Genomic DNA, 15,511 nt, shown 5'->3' with positions numbered 1-15,511 from the left:
GGGACCCTGAGTTTGCGGCCTCAAGTGGAATGGACACCGCGATGCCCTGACTCGAAATAAGGCCGGATATCCCTGCAGTGAGTTGAATGCAGGCTCGTCTTGCATCTCCCAAGATGAAAGGATGTCTGAATCCCCTGTGGAGACCACAGAAAAAGACCTAGTTCCCCACCTCATCGTGACCGGAGGCCTCACATCCTTTGAAAACTTCAGAGGTACGCGGAGATCAGTGCCTCCAAAGGAGAGGATGCCTGACTCCTCGTGAAACTTGATAGGAGTCCCAGGATTCCTGTGGCACGTGGAAAGGGACCCTTGGTCTCCCGCCTCAGCTGGAGAGGCGTCCCAATTGCCCTGCCAAGCCTCAAGGAGAATCCCGAGTTGTCCCTTGCAACTAGGCAAGAGTCCTGATGTCGCTGAACAAACACGTGTGTGGAAGGGCCATCCCCGTCGTAACTCGAGAATATACCCCAGGTTCCCGCCGCAACTCGAGAAAAACCATGAGACTTCCCCCTCGCTGTAAAATGAGGCCCGATTCCCCTGCACTGCGTGCAGAGCAATTCCCTGTTGCACATCACACATGAAAGGAGCCTTGATTTCCTTGATGGCACCCCAGAGAAACCCCAAGAACACTGTTTCAAGGCTAGAGGGATCCTGAGGTCACTGTAGCAACACGAAAGAGCACCGTGGACCAAAAATCAACTCGAGATGAGGGGTTAGTCCCTGGCTTCGACTCCAGAGGAATACCACCTTACCACAAGCACCTCAAGAGGAGGCTTCTCTGAGCTCTAGGTATGTGAGAGGGACCCTGAGTTTGCGGCCTCAAGAGGAATGGACACTGCGATGCCCTGACGCGAAATAAGGCCGGATATCCCTGCAGTGACTTGAATGCAGGCTCGTCTTGCATCTCCCAAGATGAAAGGATGTCTGAATCCCCTGTGGAGACCACAGAGAAAGACCTAGATCCCCACCTCATCGCGACCGGAGGCCTCACATCCTTTGAAAACTCCAGAGGTACGCGGAGATCAGTGCCTCCAAAGGAGACGATGCCTGACTCCTCGTGAAACTTGATAGGAGTCCCAGGATTCCTGTGGCACGTGGAAAGGGACCCTTGGTCTCCCGCCTCAGCTGGAGAGGCGTCCCAATTGCCCTGCCAAGCCTCGAGGAGAATCCCGAGTTGTCCCTCGCAACTAGGCAGGAGTCCTGACGTCGCTGAACAAACACGTGTGTGGAAGGGCCATCCCCGTCGTAACTCGAGAATATACCCCAGGTTCCCGCCGCAACTCGAGAAAAACCATGAGACTTCCCCCTCGCTACAAAATGAGGCCCGATTCCCCTGCACTGCGTGCAGAGCAATTCGGTATTGCACATCACACATGAAAGGAGCCTTGATTTCCTTGATGGCACTCCAGAGAAACCCCAAGAACACTGTTTCAAGGCTAGAGGGATCCTGAGGTCACTGTGGCAACACGAAAGAGCACCGTGGACCAAAAATCAACTCGAGATGAGGGGTTAGTCCCTGGCTTCGACTCCAGAGGAATACCACCTTACCACAAGCACCTCAAGAGGAGGCTTCTCTCAGCTCTAGGTATGTGAGAGGGACCCTGATTTTGCGGCCTCAAGTGGAATGGACACCGCGATGCCCTGACTCGAAATAAGGCCGGATATCCCTGCAGTGACTTGAATGCAGGCTCGTCTTGCATCTACCAAGATGAAAGGATGTCTGAATCCCCTGTGGAGTCCACAAAGAAAGTACTAGTTCCCCACCTCATCGCGACCGGAGGCCTCATATCCTTTGAAAACTCCAGAGGTACGCGGAGATCAGTGCCTCCAAAGGAGACGATGCCTGACTCCTCGTGAAACTTGATAGGAGTCCCAGGATTCCTGTGAACGTGGAAAGGGACCCTTGGTCTACCGCCTCAGCTGGAGAGGCGTCCCAATTGCCCTGCCAAGCCTCGAGGAGAATCCCGAGTTGTCCCTCGCAACTAGGCAGGAGTCCTGACGTCGCTGAACAAACACGTGGGTGGAATGGCCATCCCCGTCGTAATTCAGAATATACCCCAGGTTCCCGCCGCAACTCGAGAAAAACCATGAGACTTCCCCCTCACCGCGAGATGAGGCCCGATTCCCCTGCACTGCGTGCAGTGCAATTCCGTGTTGCATATCACACATGAAAGGAGCCTTGATTTCCTTGATGGCATTCCAGAGAAACCCCAAGAACACTGTTTTAAGGCTAGAGGGTTCCTGAGGTCTCTGTAGCAACAAGAAAGAGCTCCGTGGCCCAAAAATCAACTCGAGATGAGAGGTTAGTCCCTGGCTTCAACTCCAGAGGAATACCACCTTACCACAAGCACCTCAAGAGGAGGCTTCTCTCAGCTCTAGCTATGTGAGAGGGACCCTGAGTTTGCGGCCTCAAGTGGAATGGACAACGCGATGCCCTGACTCGAAATAAGGCCGGATATCCCTGCAGTGACTTGAATGCAGGTTCGTCTTGCATCTCCCACGACGAAAGGGTGTCTGAATCCCCTGTGGAGACCACAGAGAAAGACCTAGTTCCCCACCTCATCGCGACAGGACGCCTCATATCCTTTGAAAACTCCAGAGGTACGCGGAGATCAGTGCCTCCAAAGGAGACAATGCCTGACTCCTCGTGAAGTTTGATAGGAGTCCCAGGATTCCTGTTACATGTGAAAAGGGACGTTTGGTCTACATCCTCAGATGGAGAGGCGTCCCAATTGCACTGCCAAGCCTCGAGGAGAATCCCGAGTTGTCCCTTGCAACTAGGCAGGAGTCCTGACGTCGCTGAGCAAACACGTGTGTGGAAGGGCCATCCCCGTCGTAACTCGAGAATATACCCCAGGTTCCCGCCGCAACTCGAGAAAAACCATGAGACTTCCCCCTCGTTGCAAAATGAGGCCCGATTCCCCTGCACTGCGTGCAGAGCAATTCCGTGTTGCACATCACACATGAAAGGAGCCTTGATTTCCTTGATGGCACTCCAGAGAAACCCCAAGAACACTGTTTCAAGGCTAGAGGGATCCTGAGGTCACTGTAGCAACACGAAAGAGCTCCGGGGACCAAAAATCAACTCGAGATGAGAGGTTAGTCCCTGGCTTCGACTCCAGAGGAATACCACCTTACCACAAGCACCTCAAGAGGAGGCTTCTCTCAGCTCTAAGTATGTGAGAGGGACCCTGATTTTGCGGCCTCAAGTGGAATGGACACTGCAATGCCCTGACGCGAAATAAGGCCAGATATCGCTGCAGTGACTTGAATGCAGGCTCGTCTTGCATCTCCCAAGATGAAAGGATGTCTGAATCCCCTGTGGAGACCACAGAGAAAGACCTAGTTCCCCACCTCATCGCGACCGGAGGCCTCACATCCTTTGAAAAATCCAGAGGCACTCGGAAATCAGTGCCTCCAAAGGAGACGATGCCTGACTCCTCGTGAAACTAGATAGGAGTCCCAGGATTCCTGTGGCACGTGGAAAGGGACCCTTGGTCTCCCGCCTCAGCTGGAGAGGCGTCCCAATTGCCCTGCCAAGCCTCGAGGAGAATCCCGAGTTGTCCCTCGCAACTAGGCAGGAGTCCTGACGTCGCTGAACAAACACGTGTGTGGCAGGGCCATCCCCGTCGTAACTCGAGAATATACCCCAGGTTCCCACCGCAACTCGAGAAAAACCATGAGACTTCCCCCTCGCCGCGAGATGAGGCCCGATTCCCCTACACTGCGTGCAGAGCAATTCCGTGTTGCACATCACACATGAAAGGAGCCTTGATTTCCTTGATGGCACTCCCGAGAAACCCCAAGAACACTGTTTCAAGGCTAGAGGGATGCTGAGGTCACTGTAGCAACACGAAAGAGCTCCGTGGCCCAAAAATCAACTCGAGAAGAGAGGTTAGTCCCTGGCTTCGACTCCAGAGGAATAGCACCTTACCACAAGCACCTCAAGAGGAGGCTTCTCTCAGCTCTAGCTATGTGAGAGGGACCCTGAGTTTGCGGCCTCAAGTGGAATGGACACCACGATGCCCTGACTCGAAATAAGGCCGGATATCCCTGCAGTGACTTGAATGCAGGCTCGTCTTGCATTTCCCAAGTTGAAAGGATGTCTGAATCCCCTGTGGAGACCACAGAAAAAGACCTAGTTCCCCACCTCATCGCGACAGGAGGCCTCACATCCTTTGAAAACTCCAGAGGTACGCGGAGATCAGTGCCTCCAAAGGAGACGATGCCTGACTCCTCGTGAAACTTCTTAGGAGTCCCAGGATTCCTGTGGCACGTGTAAAGGGACACTTGGTCTCCCGCCTCAGCTGGAGAGGCGTCCCAATTGCCCTGCCAAGCCTCGAGGAGAATCCCGAGTTGTCCCTCGCAACTAGGCAGGAGTCCTGACGTCGCTGAACAAACACGTGGGTGGAAGGGCCATCCCCGTTGTAACTGGAGAATATACCCCAGGTTCCCGCCGCAACTCGAGAAAAACCATGAGACTTCCCCCTCGCCGCGAGATGATTCCCGATTCCCCTGCACTGTATGCAGAGCAATTCCGTGTTGCACATCACACATGGAAGGAGCCTTGATTTCCTTGATGGTACTCCAGAGAAACCCCAAGAACACTGTTTCAAGGCTAGAGGGATCCTGAGGTCACTGTAGCAACACGAAAGTGCTCCGTGGACCAAGAAACAACTCGAGATGAGAGGTTAGTCCCTGGCTTCGACTCCAGAGGAATACCACCTTACCACAAGCACCTCAAGAGGAGGCTTCTCTCAGCTCTAGGTATGTGAGAGGGACCCTGAGTTTGCGGTCTCAAGTGGAATGGACACTGCGATGCCCTGACTCGAAATAAGGCCGGATATCCCTGCAGTGACTTGAATGCAGGCTAGTCTTGCATCTCCCAAGACGAAAGGATATCTGAATCTCCTGTGGAGACCACAGAGAAAGACCTAGTTCCCCACCTCATTGCGACCGGAGGCCTCACATTCTTTGAAAACTCCAGAGGTATGCGGATATCAGTGCCTCCAAAGGAGACGATGCCTGACTCCTCGTGAAACTTGATAGGAGTCCCAGGATTCCTGTGGCACGTGGAAAGGGACCTTTGGTCTCCCGCCTTAGCTGGAGAGGCGTCCCAATTGCCCTGCCAAGCCTCGAGGAGAATCCCGAGTTGTCCCTCGCAACTAGGCAGAAGTCCTGACGTCGCTGAACAAACACGTGGGTGGAAGGGCCATCCCCGTCGTAACTCGAGAATATACCCCAGGTTCCCGCCGCAACTCGAGAAAAACCATGAGACTTCCCCCTCGCTGCAAAATGAGGCCCGATTCCCCTGCACTGCGTGCAGAGCAATTCCGTGTTGCACATCACACATGAAAGGAGCCTTGATTTCCTTGATGGCACTCCAGAGAAACCCCAAGAACACTGTTTCAAGGCTAGAGGGATCCTGAGGTCACTGTAGCAACACGAAAGAGCACCGTGGACAAAAATCAACTCGAGATGAGGGGTTAGTCCCTGGCTTCGACTCCAGAGGAATACCACCTTACCACAAGCACCTCAAGAGGAGGCTTCTCTCAGCTCTAGGTATGTGAGAGGGACCCTGAGTTTGCGGCCTCAAGGGGAATGGACACTGCGATGCCCTGACGCGAAATAAGGCCGGATATCCCTGCAGTGACTTGAATGCAGGCTCGTCTTGCATCTCCCAAGATGAAAGGATGTCTGAATCCCCTGTGGAGACCACAGAGAAAGACCTAGTTCCCCACCTCATCGCGACCGGAGGCCTCACATCCTTTGAAAACTCCAGAGGTACGCGGAGATCAGTGCCTCCAAAGGAGACGATGCCTGACTCCTCGTGAAACTTGATAGGAGTCCCAGGATTCCTGTGGCACGTGGAAAGGGACGTTTGGTCTACATCCTCAGATGGAGAGGCGTCCCAATTGCACTGCCAAGCCTCGAGGAGAATCCCGAGTTGTCCCTCGCAACTAGGCAGGAGTCCTGACGTCGCTGAACAAACACGTGGATTGAAGGGCCATCCCCGTCATAACTCGAGAATATACCCCAGGTTCCCACCGCAACTCGAGAAAAACCATGAGACTTCCCCCTCGCCGCAAAATGAGGCCCGGTTTCCTGCACTGCGTGCAGAGCAATTCCGTGTTGCACATCACACATGAAAGGAGCCTTGATTTCCTTGATGGCACTCCAGAGAAACCCCAAGAACACTGTTTCAAGGCTAGAGCGATCCTGAAGTCAATGTAGCAACACGAAAGAGATCCGTGGCCCAAAAATCAACTCGAGAAGAGAGGTTAGTCCCTGGCTTCGACTCCAGAGGAATACCACCTTACTACAAGCACCTCAAGAAGAGGCTTCTCTCAGCTCTAGGTATGTGAGAGGGACCCTGAGTTTGCGGCCTCAAGTGGAATGGACACCGCTATGCCCTGACTCGAAATAAGGCCGGATATCCCTGCAGTGACTTGAATGCAGGCTCGTCTTGCATCTCCCAAGACGAAAGGATGTCTGAATCCCCTGTGGAGACCACAGAGAAAGACCTAGTCCCCACCTCATCGCGACTGGAGGCCTCACATCCTATGAAAACTCCAGAGGTACGCAGAGATCAGTGCCTCCAAAGGAGACGATGCCTGACTCCTCGTGAAACTTGATAGGAGTCCCAGGATTCCTGTGGCACGTGGAAAGGGACCCTTGGTCTCCCGCCTCAGCTGGAGAGGCGTCCCAATTGCCCTGCCAAGCCTCGAGGAGAATCCCGCGTTGTCCCTCGCGACTAGGCAGGAGTCCTGACGTCGCTGAACAAACACGTGTGTGGCAGGGCCATCCCCGTCGTAACTCGAGAATATACCCCAGGTTCCCGCCGCAACTCGAGAAAAACCATGAGACTTCCCCCTCGCCGCGAGATGAGGCCCGATTCCCCTGCACTGCGTGCAGAGCAATTCCGTGTTGCACATCACACATGAAAGGAGCCTTGATTTCCTTGATGGCACTACAGAGAAACCCCAAGAACACTGTTTCAAGGCTAGAGGGATCCTGAGGTCAATGTAGCAACAGGAAAGAGCTCCGTGGACCAAAAATCAACTCGAGATGGGAGGTTAGTCCCTGGCTTCGACTCCAGAGGAATACCACCTTACCACAAGCACCTCAAGAAGAGGCTTCTCTCAGCTCTAGGTATGTGAGAGGGACCCTGAGTTTGCGGCCTCAAGTGGAATGGACACCGCGATGCCCTGACTCGAAATAAGGCCGGATATCCCAGCAGTGACTTGAATGCAGGCTCGTCTTGCATCTCCCAAGAAGAAAGGCTGTCTGAATCCCCTGTGGAGACCACAGAGAAAGAACTAGTTCCCCACCTCATCGCGACCGGAGGCCTCACATCCTTTGAAAACTCCAGAGGCACTCGGAGATCAGTGCCTCCAAAGGAGACGATGCCTGACTCCTCGTGAAACTTGATAGGAGTCCCAGGATTCCTGTGGCACGTGGAAAGGGACCCTTGGTCTCCCGCCTCAGCTGGAGAGGCGTCCCAATTGCCCTGCCAAGCCTCGAGGAGAATCCCGAGTTGTCCCTCGCAACTAGGCAGGAGTCCTGACGTCGCTGAACAAACACGTGTGTGGCAGGGCCATCCCCGTCGTAACTCGAGAATATACCCCAGGTTCCCACCTCAACTCGAGAAAAACCATGAGACTTCCCCCTCGCCGCGAGATGAGGCCCGATTCCCCTGCACTGCGTGCAGAGCAATTCCGTGTTGCACATCACACATGAAAGGAGCCTTGATTTCCTTGATGGCACTCCAGAGAAACCCCAAGAACACTGTTTCAAGGCTAGAGGGATCCTGAGGTCACTGTAGCAACACGAAAGAGCTCCGTGGCCCAAAAATCAACTCGAGAAGAGAGGTTAGTCCCTGGCTTCGACTCCAGAGGAATAGCACCTTACCACAAGCACCTCAAGAGGAGGCTTCTCTCAGCTCTAGGTATGTGAGAGGGACCCTGAGTTTGCGGCCTCAAGTGGAATGGACACCACGATGCCCTGACTCGAAATAAGGCCGGATATCCCTGCAGTGACTTGAATGCAGGCTCGTCTTGCATCTCCTAAGTTGAAAGGATGTCTGAATCCCCTGTGGAGACCCCAGAAAAAGACCTAGTTCCCCACCTCATCGCGACAGGAGGCCTCACATCCTTTGAAAACTCCAGAGGTACGCGGAGATCAGTGCCTCCAAAGGAGACGATGCCTGACTCCTCGTGAAACTTCTTAGGAGTCCCAGGATTCCTGTGGCACGTGTAAAGGGACACTTCGTCTCCCGCCTCAGCTGGAGAGGCGTCCCAATTGCCCTGCCAAGCCTCGAGGAGAATCCTGAGTTGTCCCTCACAACTAGGCAGGAGTCCTGACGTCGCTGAACAAACACGTGGGTGGAAGGGCCATCCCCGTCGTAACTCGAGAATATACCCCAGGTTCCCGCCGCAACTCGAGAAAAACCATGAGACTTCCCCCTCGCCGGGAGATGAGGCCCGATTCCCCTGCACTGCGTGCAGAGCAATTCCGTGTTGCACATCACACATGAAAGGAGCCTTGATTTCCTTGATGGCACTCCAGAGAAACCCCAAGAACACTGTTTCAAGGCTAGAGGGATCCTGAGGTCACTGTAGCAACACGAAAGAGCACCGTGGACCAAAAATCAACTCGAGATGAGGGGTTAGTCCCTGGCTTCGACTCCAGAGGAATACCACCTTACCACAAGCACCTCAAGAGGAGGCTTCTCTCAGCTCTAGGTATGTGAGAGGGACCCTGAGTTTGCGGCCTCAAGAGGAATGGACACTGTGATGCCCTGACGCGAAATAAGGCGGGATATCCCTGCAGTGACTTGAATGCAGGCTCGTCTTGCATCTCCCAAGATGAAAGGATGTCTGAATCCCCTGTGGAGACCACAGAGAAAGACCTAGTTCCCCACCTCATCGCGACCGGAGGCCTCACATCCTTTGAAAACTCCAGAGGCACTCGGAGATCAGTGCCTCCAAAGGAGACGATGCCTGACTCCTCGTGAAACTTGATAGGAGTCCCAGGATTCCTGTGGCACGTGGAAAGGGACCCTTGGTCTCCCGCCTCAGCTGGAGAGGCGTCCCAATTGCCCTGCCAAGCCTCGAGGAGAATCCCGAGTTGTCCCTCGCAACTAGGCAGGAGTCCTGACGTCGCTGAACAAACACGTGTGTGGCAGGGCCATCCCCGTCGTAACTCGAGAATATACCCCAGGTTCCCGCCGCAACTCGAGAAAAACCATGAGACTTCCCCCTCGCCGCGAGATGAGGCCCGATTCCCCTGCACTGCGTGCAGAGCAATTCCGTGTTGCACATCACACATGAAAGGAGCCTTGATTTCCTTGATGGCACTCCAGAGAAACCCCAAGAACACTGTTTCAAGGCTAGAGGGATCCTGAGGTCACTGTAGCAACACGAAAGAGCTCCGTGGCCCAAAATTCAACTCGAGATGAGAGGATAGTCCCTGGCTTCGACTCCAGAGGAATAGCACCTTACCACAAGCACCTCAAGAGGAGGCTTCTCTCAGCTCTAGGTATGTGAGAGGGACCCTGAATTTGCGGCCTCAAGTGGAATGGACACCACGATGCCCTGACTCGAAATAAGGCCGGATATCCCTGCAGTGACTTGAATGCAGGCTCGTCTTGCATCTCCCAAGTTGAAAGGATGTCTGAATCCCCTGTGGAGACCACAGAAAAAGACCTAGTTCCCCACCTCATCGCGACAGGAGGCCTCACATCCTTTGAAAACTCCAGAGGTACGCGGAGATCAGTGCCTCCAAAGGAGACGATGCCTGACTCCTCGTGAAACTTCTTAGGAGTCCCAGGATTCCTGTGGCACGTGTAAAGGGACACTTGGTCTCCCGCCTCAGCTGGAGAGCCGTCCCAATTGCCCTGCCAAGCCTCGAGGAGAATCCCGAGTTGTCCCTCGCAACTAGGCAGGAGTCCTGACGTCGCTGAACAAACACGTGGGTGGAAGGGCCATCCCCGTCGTAACTCGAGAATATACCCCAGGTTCCCGCCGCAACTCGAGAAAAACCATGAGACTTCCCCCTCGCCGCGAGATGATTCCCGATTCCCCTGCACTGTATGCAGAGCAATTCCGTGTTGCACATCACACATGGAAGGAGCCTTGATTTCCTTGATGGTACTCCAGAGAAACCCCAAGAACACTGTTTCAAGGCTAGAGGGATCCTGAGGTCACTGTAGCAACACGAAAGTGCTCCGTGGACCAAGAAACAACTCGAGATGAGAGGTTAGTCCCTGGCTTCGACTCCAGAGGAATACCACCTTACCACAAGCACCTCAAGAGGAGGCTTCTCTCAGCTCTAGGTATGTGAGAGGGACCCTGAGTTTGCGGTCTCAAGTGGAATGGACACTGCGATGCCCTGACTCGAAATAAGGCCGGATATCCCTGCAGTGACTTGAATGCAGGCTAGTCTTGCATCTCCCAAGACGAAAGGATGTCTGAATCTCCTGTGGAGACCACAGAGAAAGACCTAGTTCCCCACCTCATTGCGACCGGAGGTCTCACATCCTATGAAAACTCCAGAGGTACGCGGAGATCAGTACCTCCAAAGGAGACGATGCCTGACTCCTCGTGAAACTTGATAGGAGTCCCAGGATTCCTGTGGCACGTGGAAAGGGACCTTTGGTCTCCCGCCTTAGCTGGAGAGGCGTCCCAATTGCCCTGCCAAGCCTCGAGGAGAATCCCGAGTTGTCCCTCGCAACTAGGCAGAAGTCCTGACGTCGCTGAACAAACACGTGGGTGGAAGGGCCATCCCCGTCGTAACTCGAGAATATACCCCAGGTTCCCGCCGCAACTCGAGAAAAACCATGAGACTTCCCCCTCGCTGCAAAATGAGGCCCGATTCCCCTGCACTGCGTGCAGAGCAATTCCGTGTTGCACATCACACATGAAAGGAGCCTTGATTTCCTTGATGGCACTCCAGAGAAACCCCAAGAACACTGTTTCAAGGCTAGAGGGATCCTGAGGTCACTGTAGCAACACGAAAGAGCACCGAGGACAAAAATCAACTCGAGATGAGGGGTTAGTCCCTGGCTTCGACTCCAGATGAATACCACCTTACCACAAGCACCTCAAGAGGAGGCTTCTCTCAGCTCTAGGTATGTGAGAGGGACCCTGAGTTTGCGGCCTCAAGGGGAATGGACACTGCGATGCCCTGACGCGAAATAAGGCCGGATATCCCTGCAGTGACTTGAATGCAGGCTCGTCTTGCATCTCCCAAGATGAAAGGATGTCTGAATACCCTGTGGAGACCACAGAGAAAGACCTAGTTCCCCACCTCATCGCGACCGGAGGCCTCACATCCTTTAAAAACTCCAGAGGTACGCGGAGATCAGTGCCTCCAAAGGAGACGATGCCTGACTCCTCGTGAAACTTGATAGGAGTCCCAGGATTCCTGTGGCACGTGGAAAGTGACCCTTGCTCTCCCGCCTCAGCTGGAGAGGCGTCCCAATTGCCCTGCCAAGCCTCGAGGAGAATACCGAGTTGTCCCTTGCAACTAGGCAGGAGTCCTGATGTCGCTGAACAAACACGTGTGTGGAAGGGCCATCGCCGTCGTAACTCGAGAATATACCCCAGGTTCCCGCCGCAACTCGAGAAAAACCATGAGACGTCCCCCTCGCCGCAAAATGAGGCCCGATTCCCCTGCACTGCGTGCAGAGCAATTCCGTGTTGCACATCACACATGAAAGGAGCCTTGATTTCCTTGATGGCACTCCAGAGAAACCCCAAGAACACTGTTTCAAGGCTAGAGGGATCCTGAGGTCACTGTGGCAACACGAAAGAGCACCGTGGACCAAAAATCAACTCGAGATGAGAGGTTAGTCCCTGGCTTCGACTCCAGAGGTATACCACCTTACCACAAGCACCTCAAGAGGAGGCTTCTCTCAGCTCTAGGTATGTGAGAGGGACCCTGATTTTGCGGCCTCAAGTGGAATGGACACCGCGATGCCCTGACTCGAAATAAGGCCGGATATCCCTGCAGTGACTTGAATGCAGGCTCGTCTTGCATCTCCCAAGATGAAAGGATGTCTGAATCCCCTGTGGAGTCCACAGAGAAAGAACTAGTTCCCCACCTCATCGCGACCGGAGGCCTCACATCCTTTGAAAACTCCAGAGGTACGCGGAGATCAGTGCCTCCAAAGGAGACGATGCCTGACTCCTCGTGAAACTTGATAGGAGTCCCAGGATTCCTGTGCACATGGAAAGGGACCCTTGGTCTACAGCCTCAGCTGGAGAGGCGTCCCAATTGCCCTGCCAAGCCTCGAGGAGAATCCCGAGTTGTCCCTCGCAACTAGGCAGGATTCTTGACGTCGCTGAACAAACACGTGGGTGGAATGGCCATCCCCGTCGTAATTCAGAATATACCCCAGGTTCCCGCCGCAACTCGAGAAAAACCATGAGACTTCCCCCTCACCGCGAGATGAGGCCCGATTCCCCTGCACTGCGTGCAGTGCAATTCCGTGTTGCATATCACACATGAAAGGAGCCTTGATTTCCTTGATGGCATTCCAGAGAAACCCCAAGAACACTGTTTCAAGGCTAGAGGGTTCCTGAGGTCTCTGTAGCAACACGAAAGAGCTCCGTGGCCCAAAAATCAACTCGAGATGAGAGGTTAGTCCCTGGCTTCAACTCCAGAGGAATACCACCTTACCACAAGCACCTCAAGAGGAGGCTTCTCTCACCTCTAGCTATGTGAGAGGGACCCTGAGTTTGCGGCCTCAAGTGGAATGGACACCACGATGCCCTGACTCAAAATAAGGCCGGATATCCCTGCAGTGACTTGAATGCAGGCACGTCTTGCATCTCCCAAGACGAAAGGGTGTCTGAATCCCCTGTGGAGACCACAGAGAAAGACCTAGTTCCCCACCTCATCGCGACAGGACGCCTCACATCCTTTGAAAACTCCAGAGGTACGCGGAGATCAGTTCCTCCAAAGGAGACAATGCCTGACTCCTCGTGAAACTTGATAGGAGTCCCAGGATTCCTGTGACATGTGAAAAGGGACGTTTGGTCTACATCCTCAGATGGAGAGGCGTCCCAATTGCACTGCCAAGCCTCGAGGAGAATCCCGAGTTGTCCCTCGCAAATAGGCAGGAGTCCTGAAGTCGCTGAACAAACACGTGGGTTGAAGGGCCATCCCCGTCATAACTCGAGAATATACCCCAGGTTCCCACCGCAACTCGAGAAAAACCATGAGACTTCCCCCTCGCCGCAAAATGAGGCCCGATATCCTGCACTGCGTGCAGAGCAATTCCGTGTTGCACATGACACATGAAAGGAGCCTTGATTTCCTTGATGGCACTCCAGAGAAACCCCAAGAACACTGTTTCAAGGCTAGAGCGATCCTGAGGTCAATGTAGCAACACGAAAGAGCTCCGTGGCCCAAAAATCAACTCGAGAAGAGAGGTTAGTCCCTGGCTTCGACTCCAGAGGAATACCACCTTACCACAAGCACCTCAAGAAGAGGCTTCTCTCAGCTCTAGGTATGTGAGAGGGACCCTGAGTTTGCGGCCTCAAGTGGAATGGACACCGCGATGCCCTGACTCGAAATAAGGCCGGATATCCCTGCAGTGACTTGAATGCAGGCTCGTCTTGCATCTCCCATGACGAAAGGATGTCTGAGTCCCCTGTGGAGACCACAGAGAAAAACCTAGTTCCCCACCTCATGGCCACCGGAGGCCTCACATCCTACGAAAACTCCAGAGGTACGCGGAGATCAGTGCCTCCAAAGGAGACGATGCCTGACTCCTCGTGAAACTTGATAGGAGTCCCAGGATTCCTGTGGCACGTGGAAAGGGACCCTTGGTCTCCCACCTCAGCTAGAGAGGCGTCCCAATTGCCCTGCCAAGCCTCGAGGAGAATCCCGAGTTGTCCCTCGCAACTAGGCAGGAGTCCTGACGTCGCTGAACAAACACGTGGGTGGAAGGGCCATCCCCGTCGTAACTCGAGAATATACCCCAGGTTCCCGCCGCAACTCGAGAAAAACCATGAGACTTCCCCCTCGCCGCGAGATGCGGCCCGATTCCCCTGCACTGTGTGCAGAGCAATTCCGTGTTGCACATCACACATGAAAGGAGCCTTGATTTCCTTGATGGCACTCCAGAGAAACTCCAAGAACACTGTTTCAAGGCTAGAGGGATCCTGAGGTCAATGTAGCAACATGAAAGAGCTCCGTGGCCCAAAAATCAACTCGAGAAGAGAGGTTAGTCCCTGGCTTCGACTCCAGAGGAATACCACCTTACCACAAGCACCTCAAGAGGAGGCTTCTCTCAGCTCTAGGTATGTGAGAGGGACCCGGAGTTTGCGGCCTCAAGTGGAATGGACACCGCGATGCCCTGACTCGAAATAAGGCCGGATATCCCTGCAGTGACTTGAATGCAGGCTCGTCTTGCATCTCCCAAGAAGAAAGGCTGTCTGAATCCCCTGTGGAGACCACAGAGAAAGACCTAGTTCCCCACCTCATCGCGACCGGAGGCCTCACATCCTTTGAAAACTCCAGAGGTACGCGGAGATCAGTGCCTCCAAAGGAGACGATGCCTGACTCCTCGTGAAACTTGACAGGAGTCCCAGGATTCCTGTGGCACGTGGAAAGGGACCCTTGGTCTCCCGCCTCAGCTGGAGAGGCGTCCCAATTGCCCTACCAAGCCTCGAGGAGAATCCCGAGTTGTCCCTCGCAACTAGGCAGGAGTCCTGACGTCGCTGAACAAACACGTGGGTGGAAGGGCCATCCCCGTCGTAACTCGAGAATATACCCCAGGTTCCCGCCGCAACTCGAGAAAAACCATGAGACTTCCCCCTCGCCGCGAGATGCGGCCCGATTCCCCTGCACTGTGGGCAGAGCAATTCCGTGTTGCACATCACACATGAAAGGAGCCTTGATTTCCTTGATGGCACTCCAGAGAAACTCCAAGAACACTGTTTCAAGGCTAGAGGGATCCTGAGGTCAATGTAGCAACACGAAAGAGCTCCGTGGCCCAAAAATCAACTCGAGAAGAGAGGTTAGTCCCTGGCTTCGACTCCAGAGGAATACCACCTTACCACAAGCACCTCAAGAGGAGGCTTCTCTCAGCTCTAGGTATGTGAGAGGGACCCGGAGTTTGCGGCCTCAAGTGGAATGGACACCGCGATGCCCTGACTCGAAATAAGGCCGGATATCTCTGCAGTGACTTGAATGCAGGCTCGTCTTGCATCTCCCAAGAAGAAAGGCTGTCTGAATCCCCTGTGGAGACCACAGAGAAAGACCTAGTTCCCCACCTCATCGCGACCGGAGGCCTCACATCCTTTGAAAACTCCAGAGGTACGCGGAGATCAGTGCCTCCAAAGGAGACGATGCCTGACTCCTCGTGAAACTTGATAGGAGTCCCAGGATTCCTGTGGCACGTGGAAAGGGACCCTTGGTCTCCCGCCTCAGCTGGAGAGGCGTCCCAATTGCCCTACCAAGCCTCGAGGAGAATCCCGAGTTGTCCCTCGCAACTAGGCAG

Source organism: Cervus elaphus, chromosome 24 (assembly GCF_910594005.1).
Source record: "Cervus elaphus chromosome 24, mCerEla1.1, whole genome shotgun sequence".
Classification (NCBI taxonomy): Eukaryota; Metazoa; Chordata; class Mammalia; order Artiodactyla; family Cervidae; genus Cervus; species Cervus elaphus.
This window is presented reverse-complemented; position numbering follows the sequence as displayed.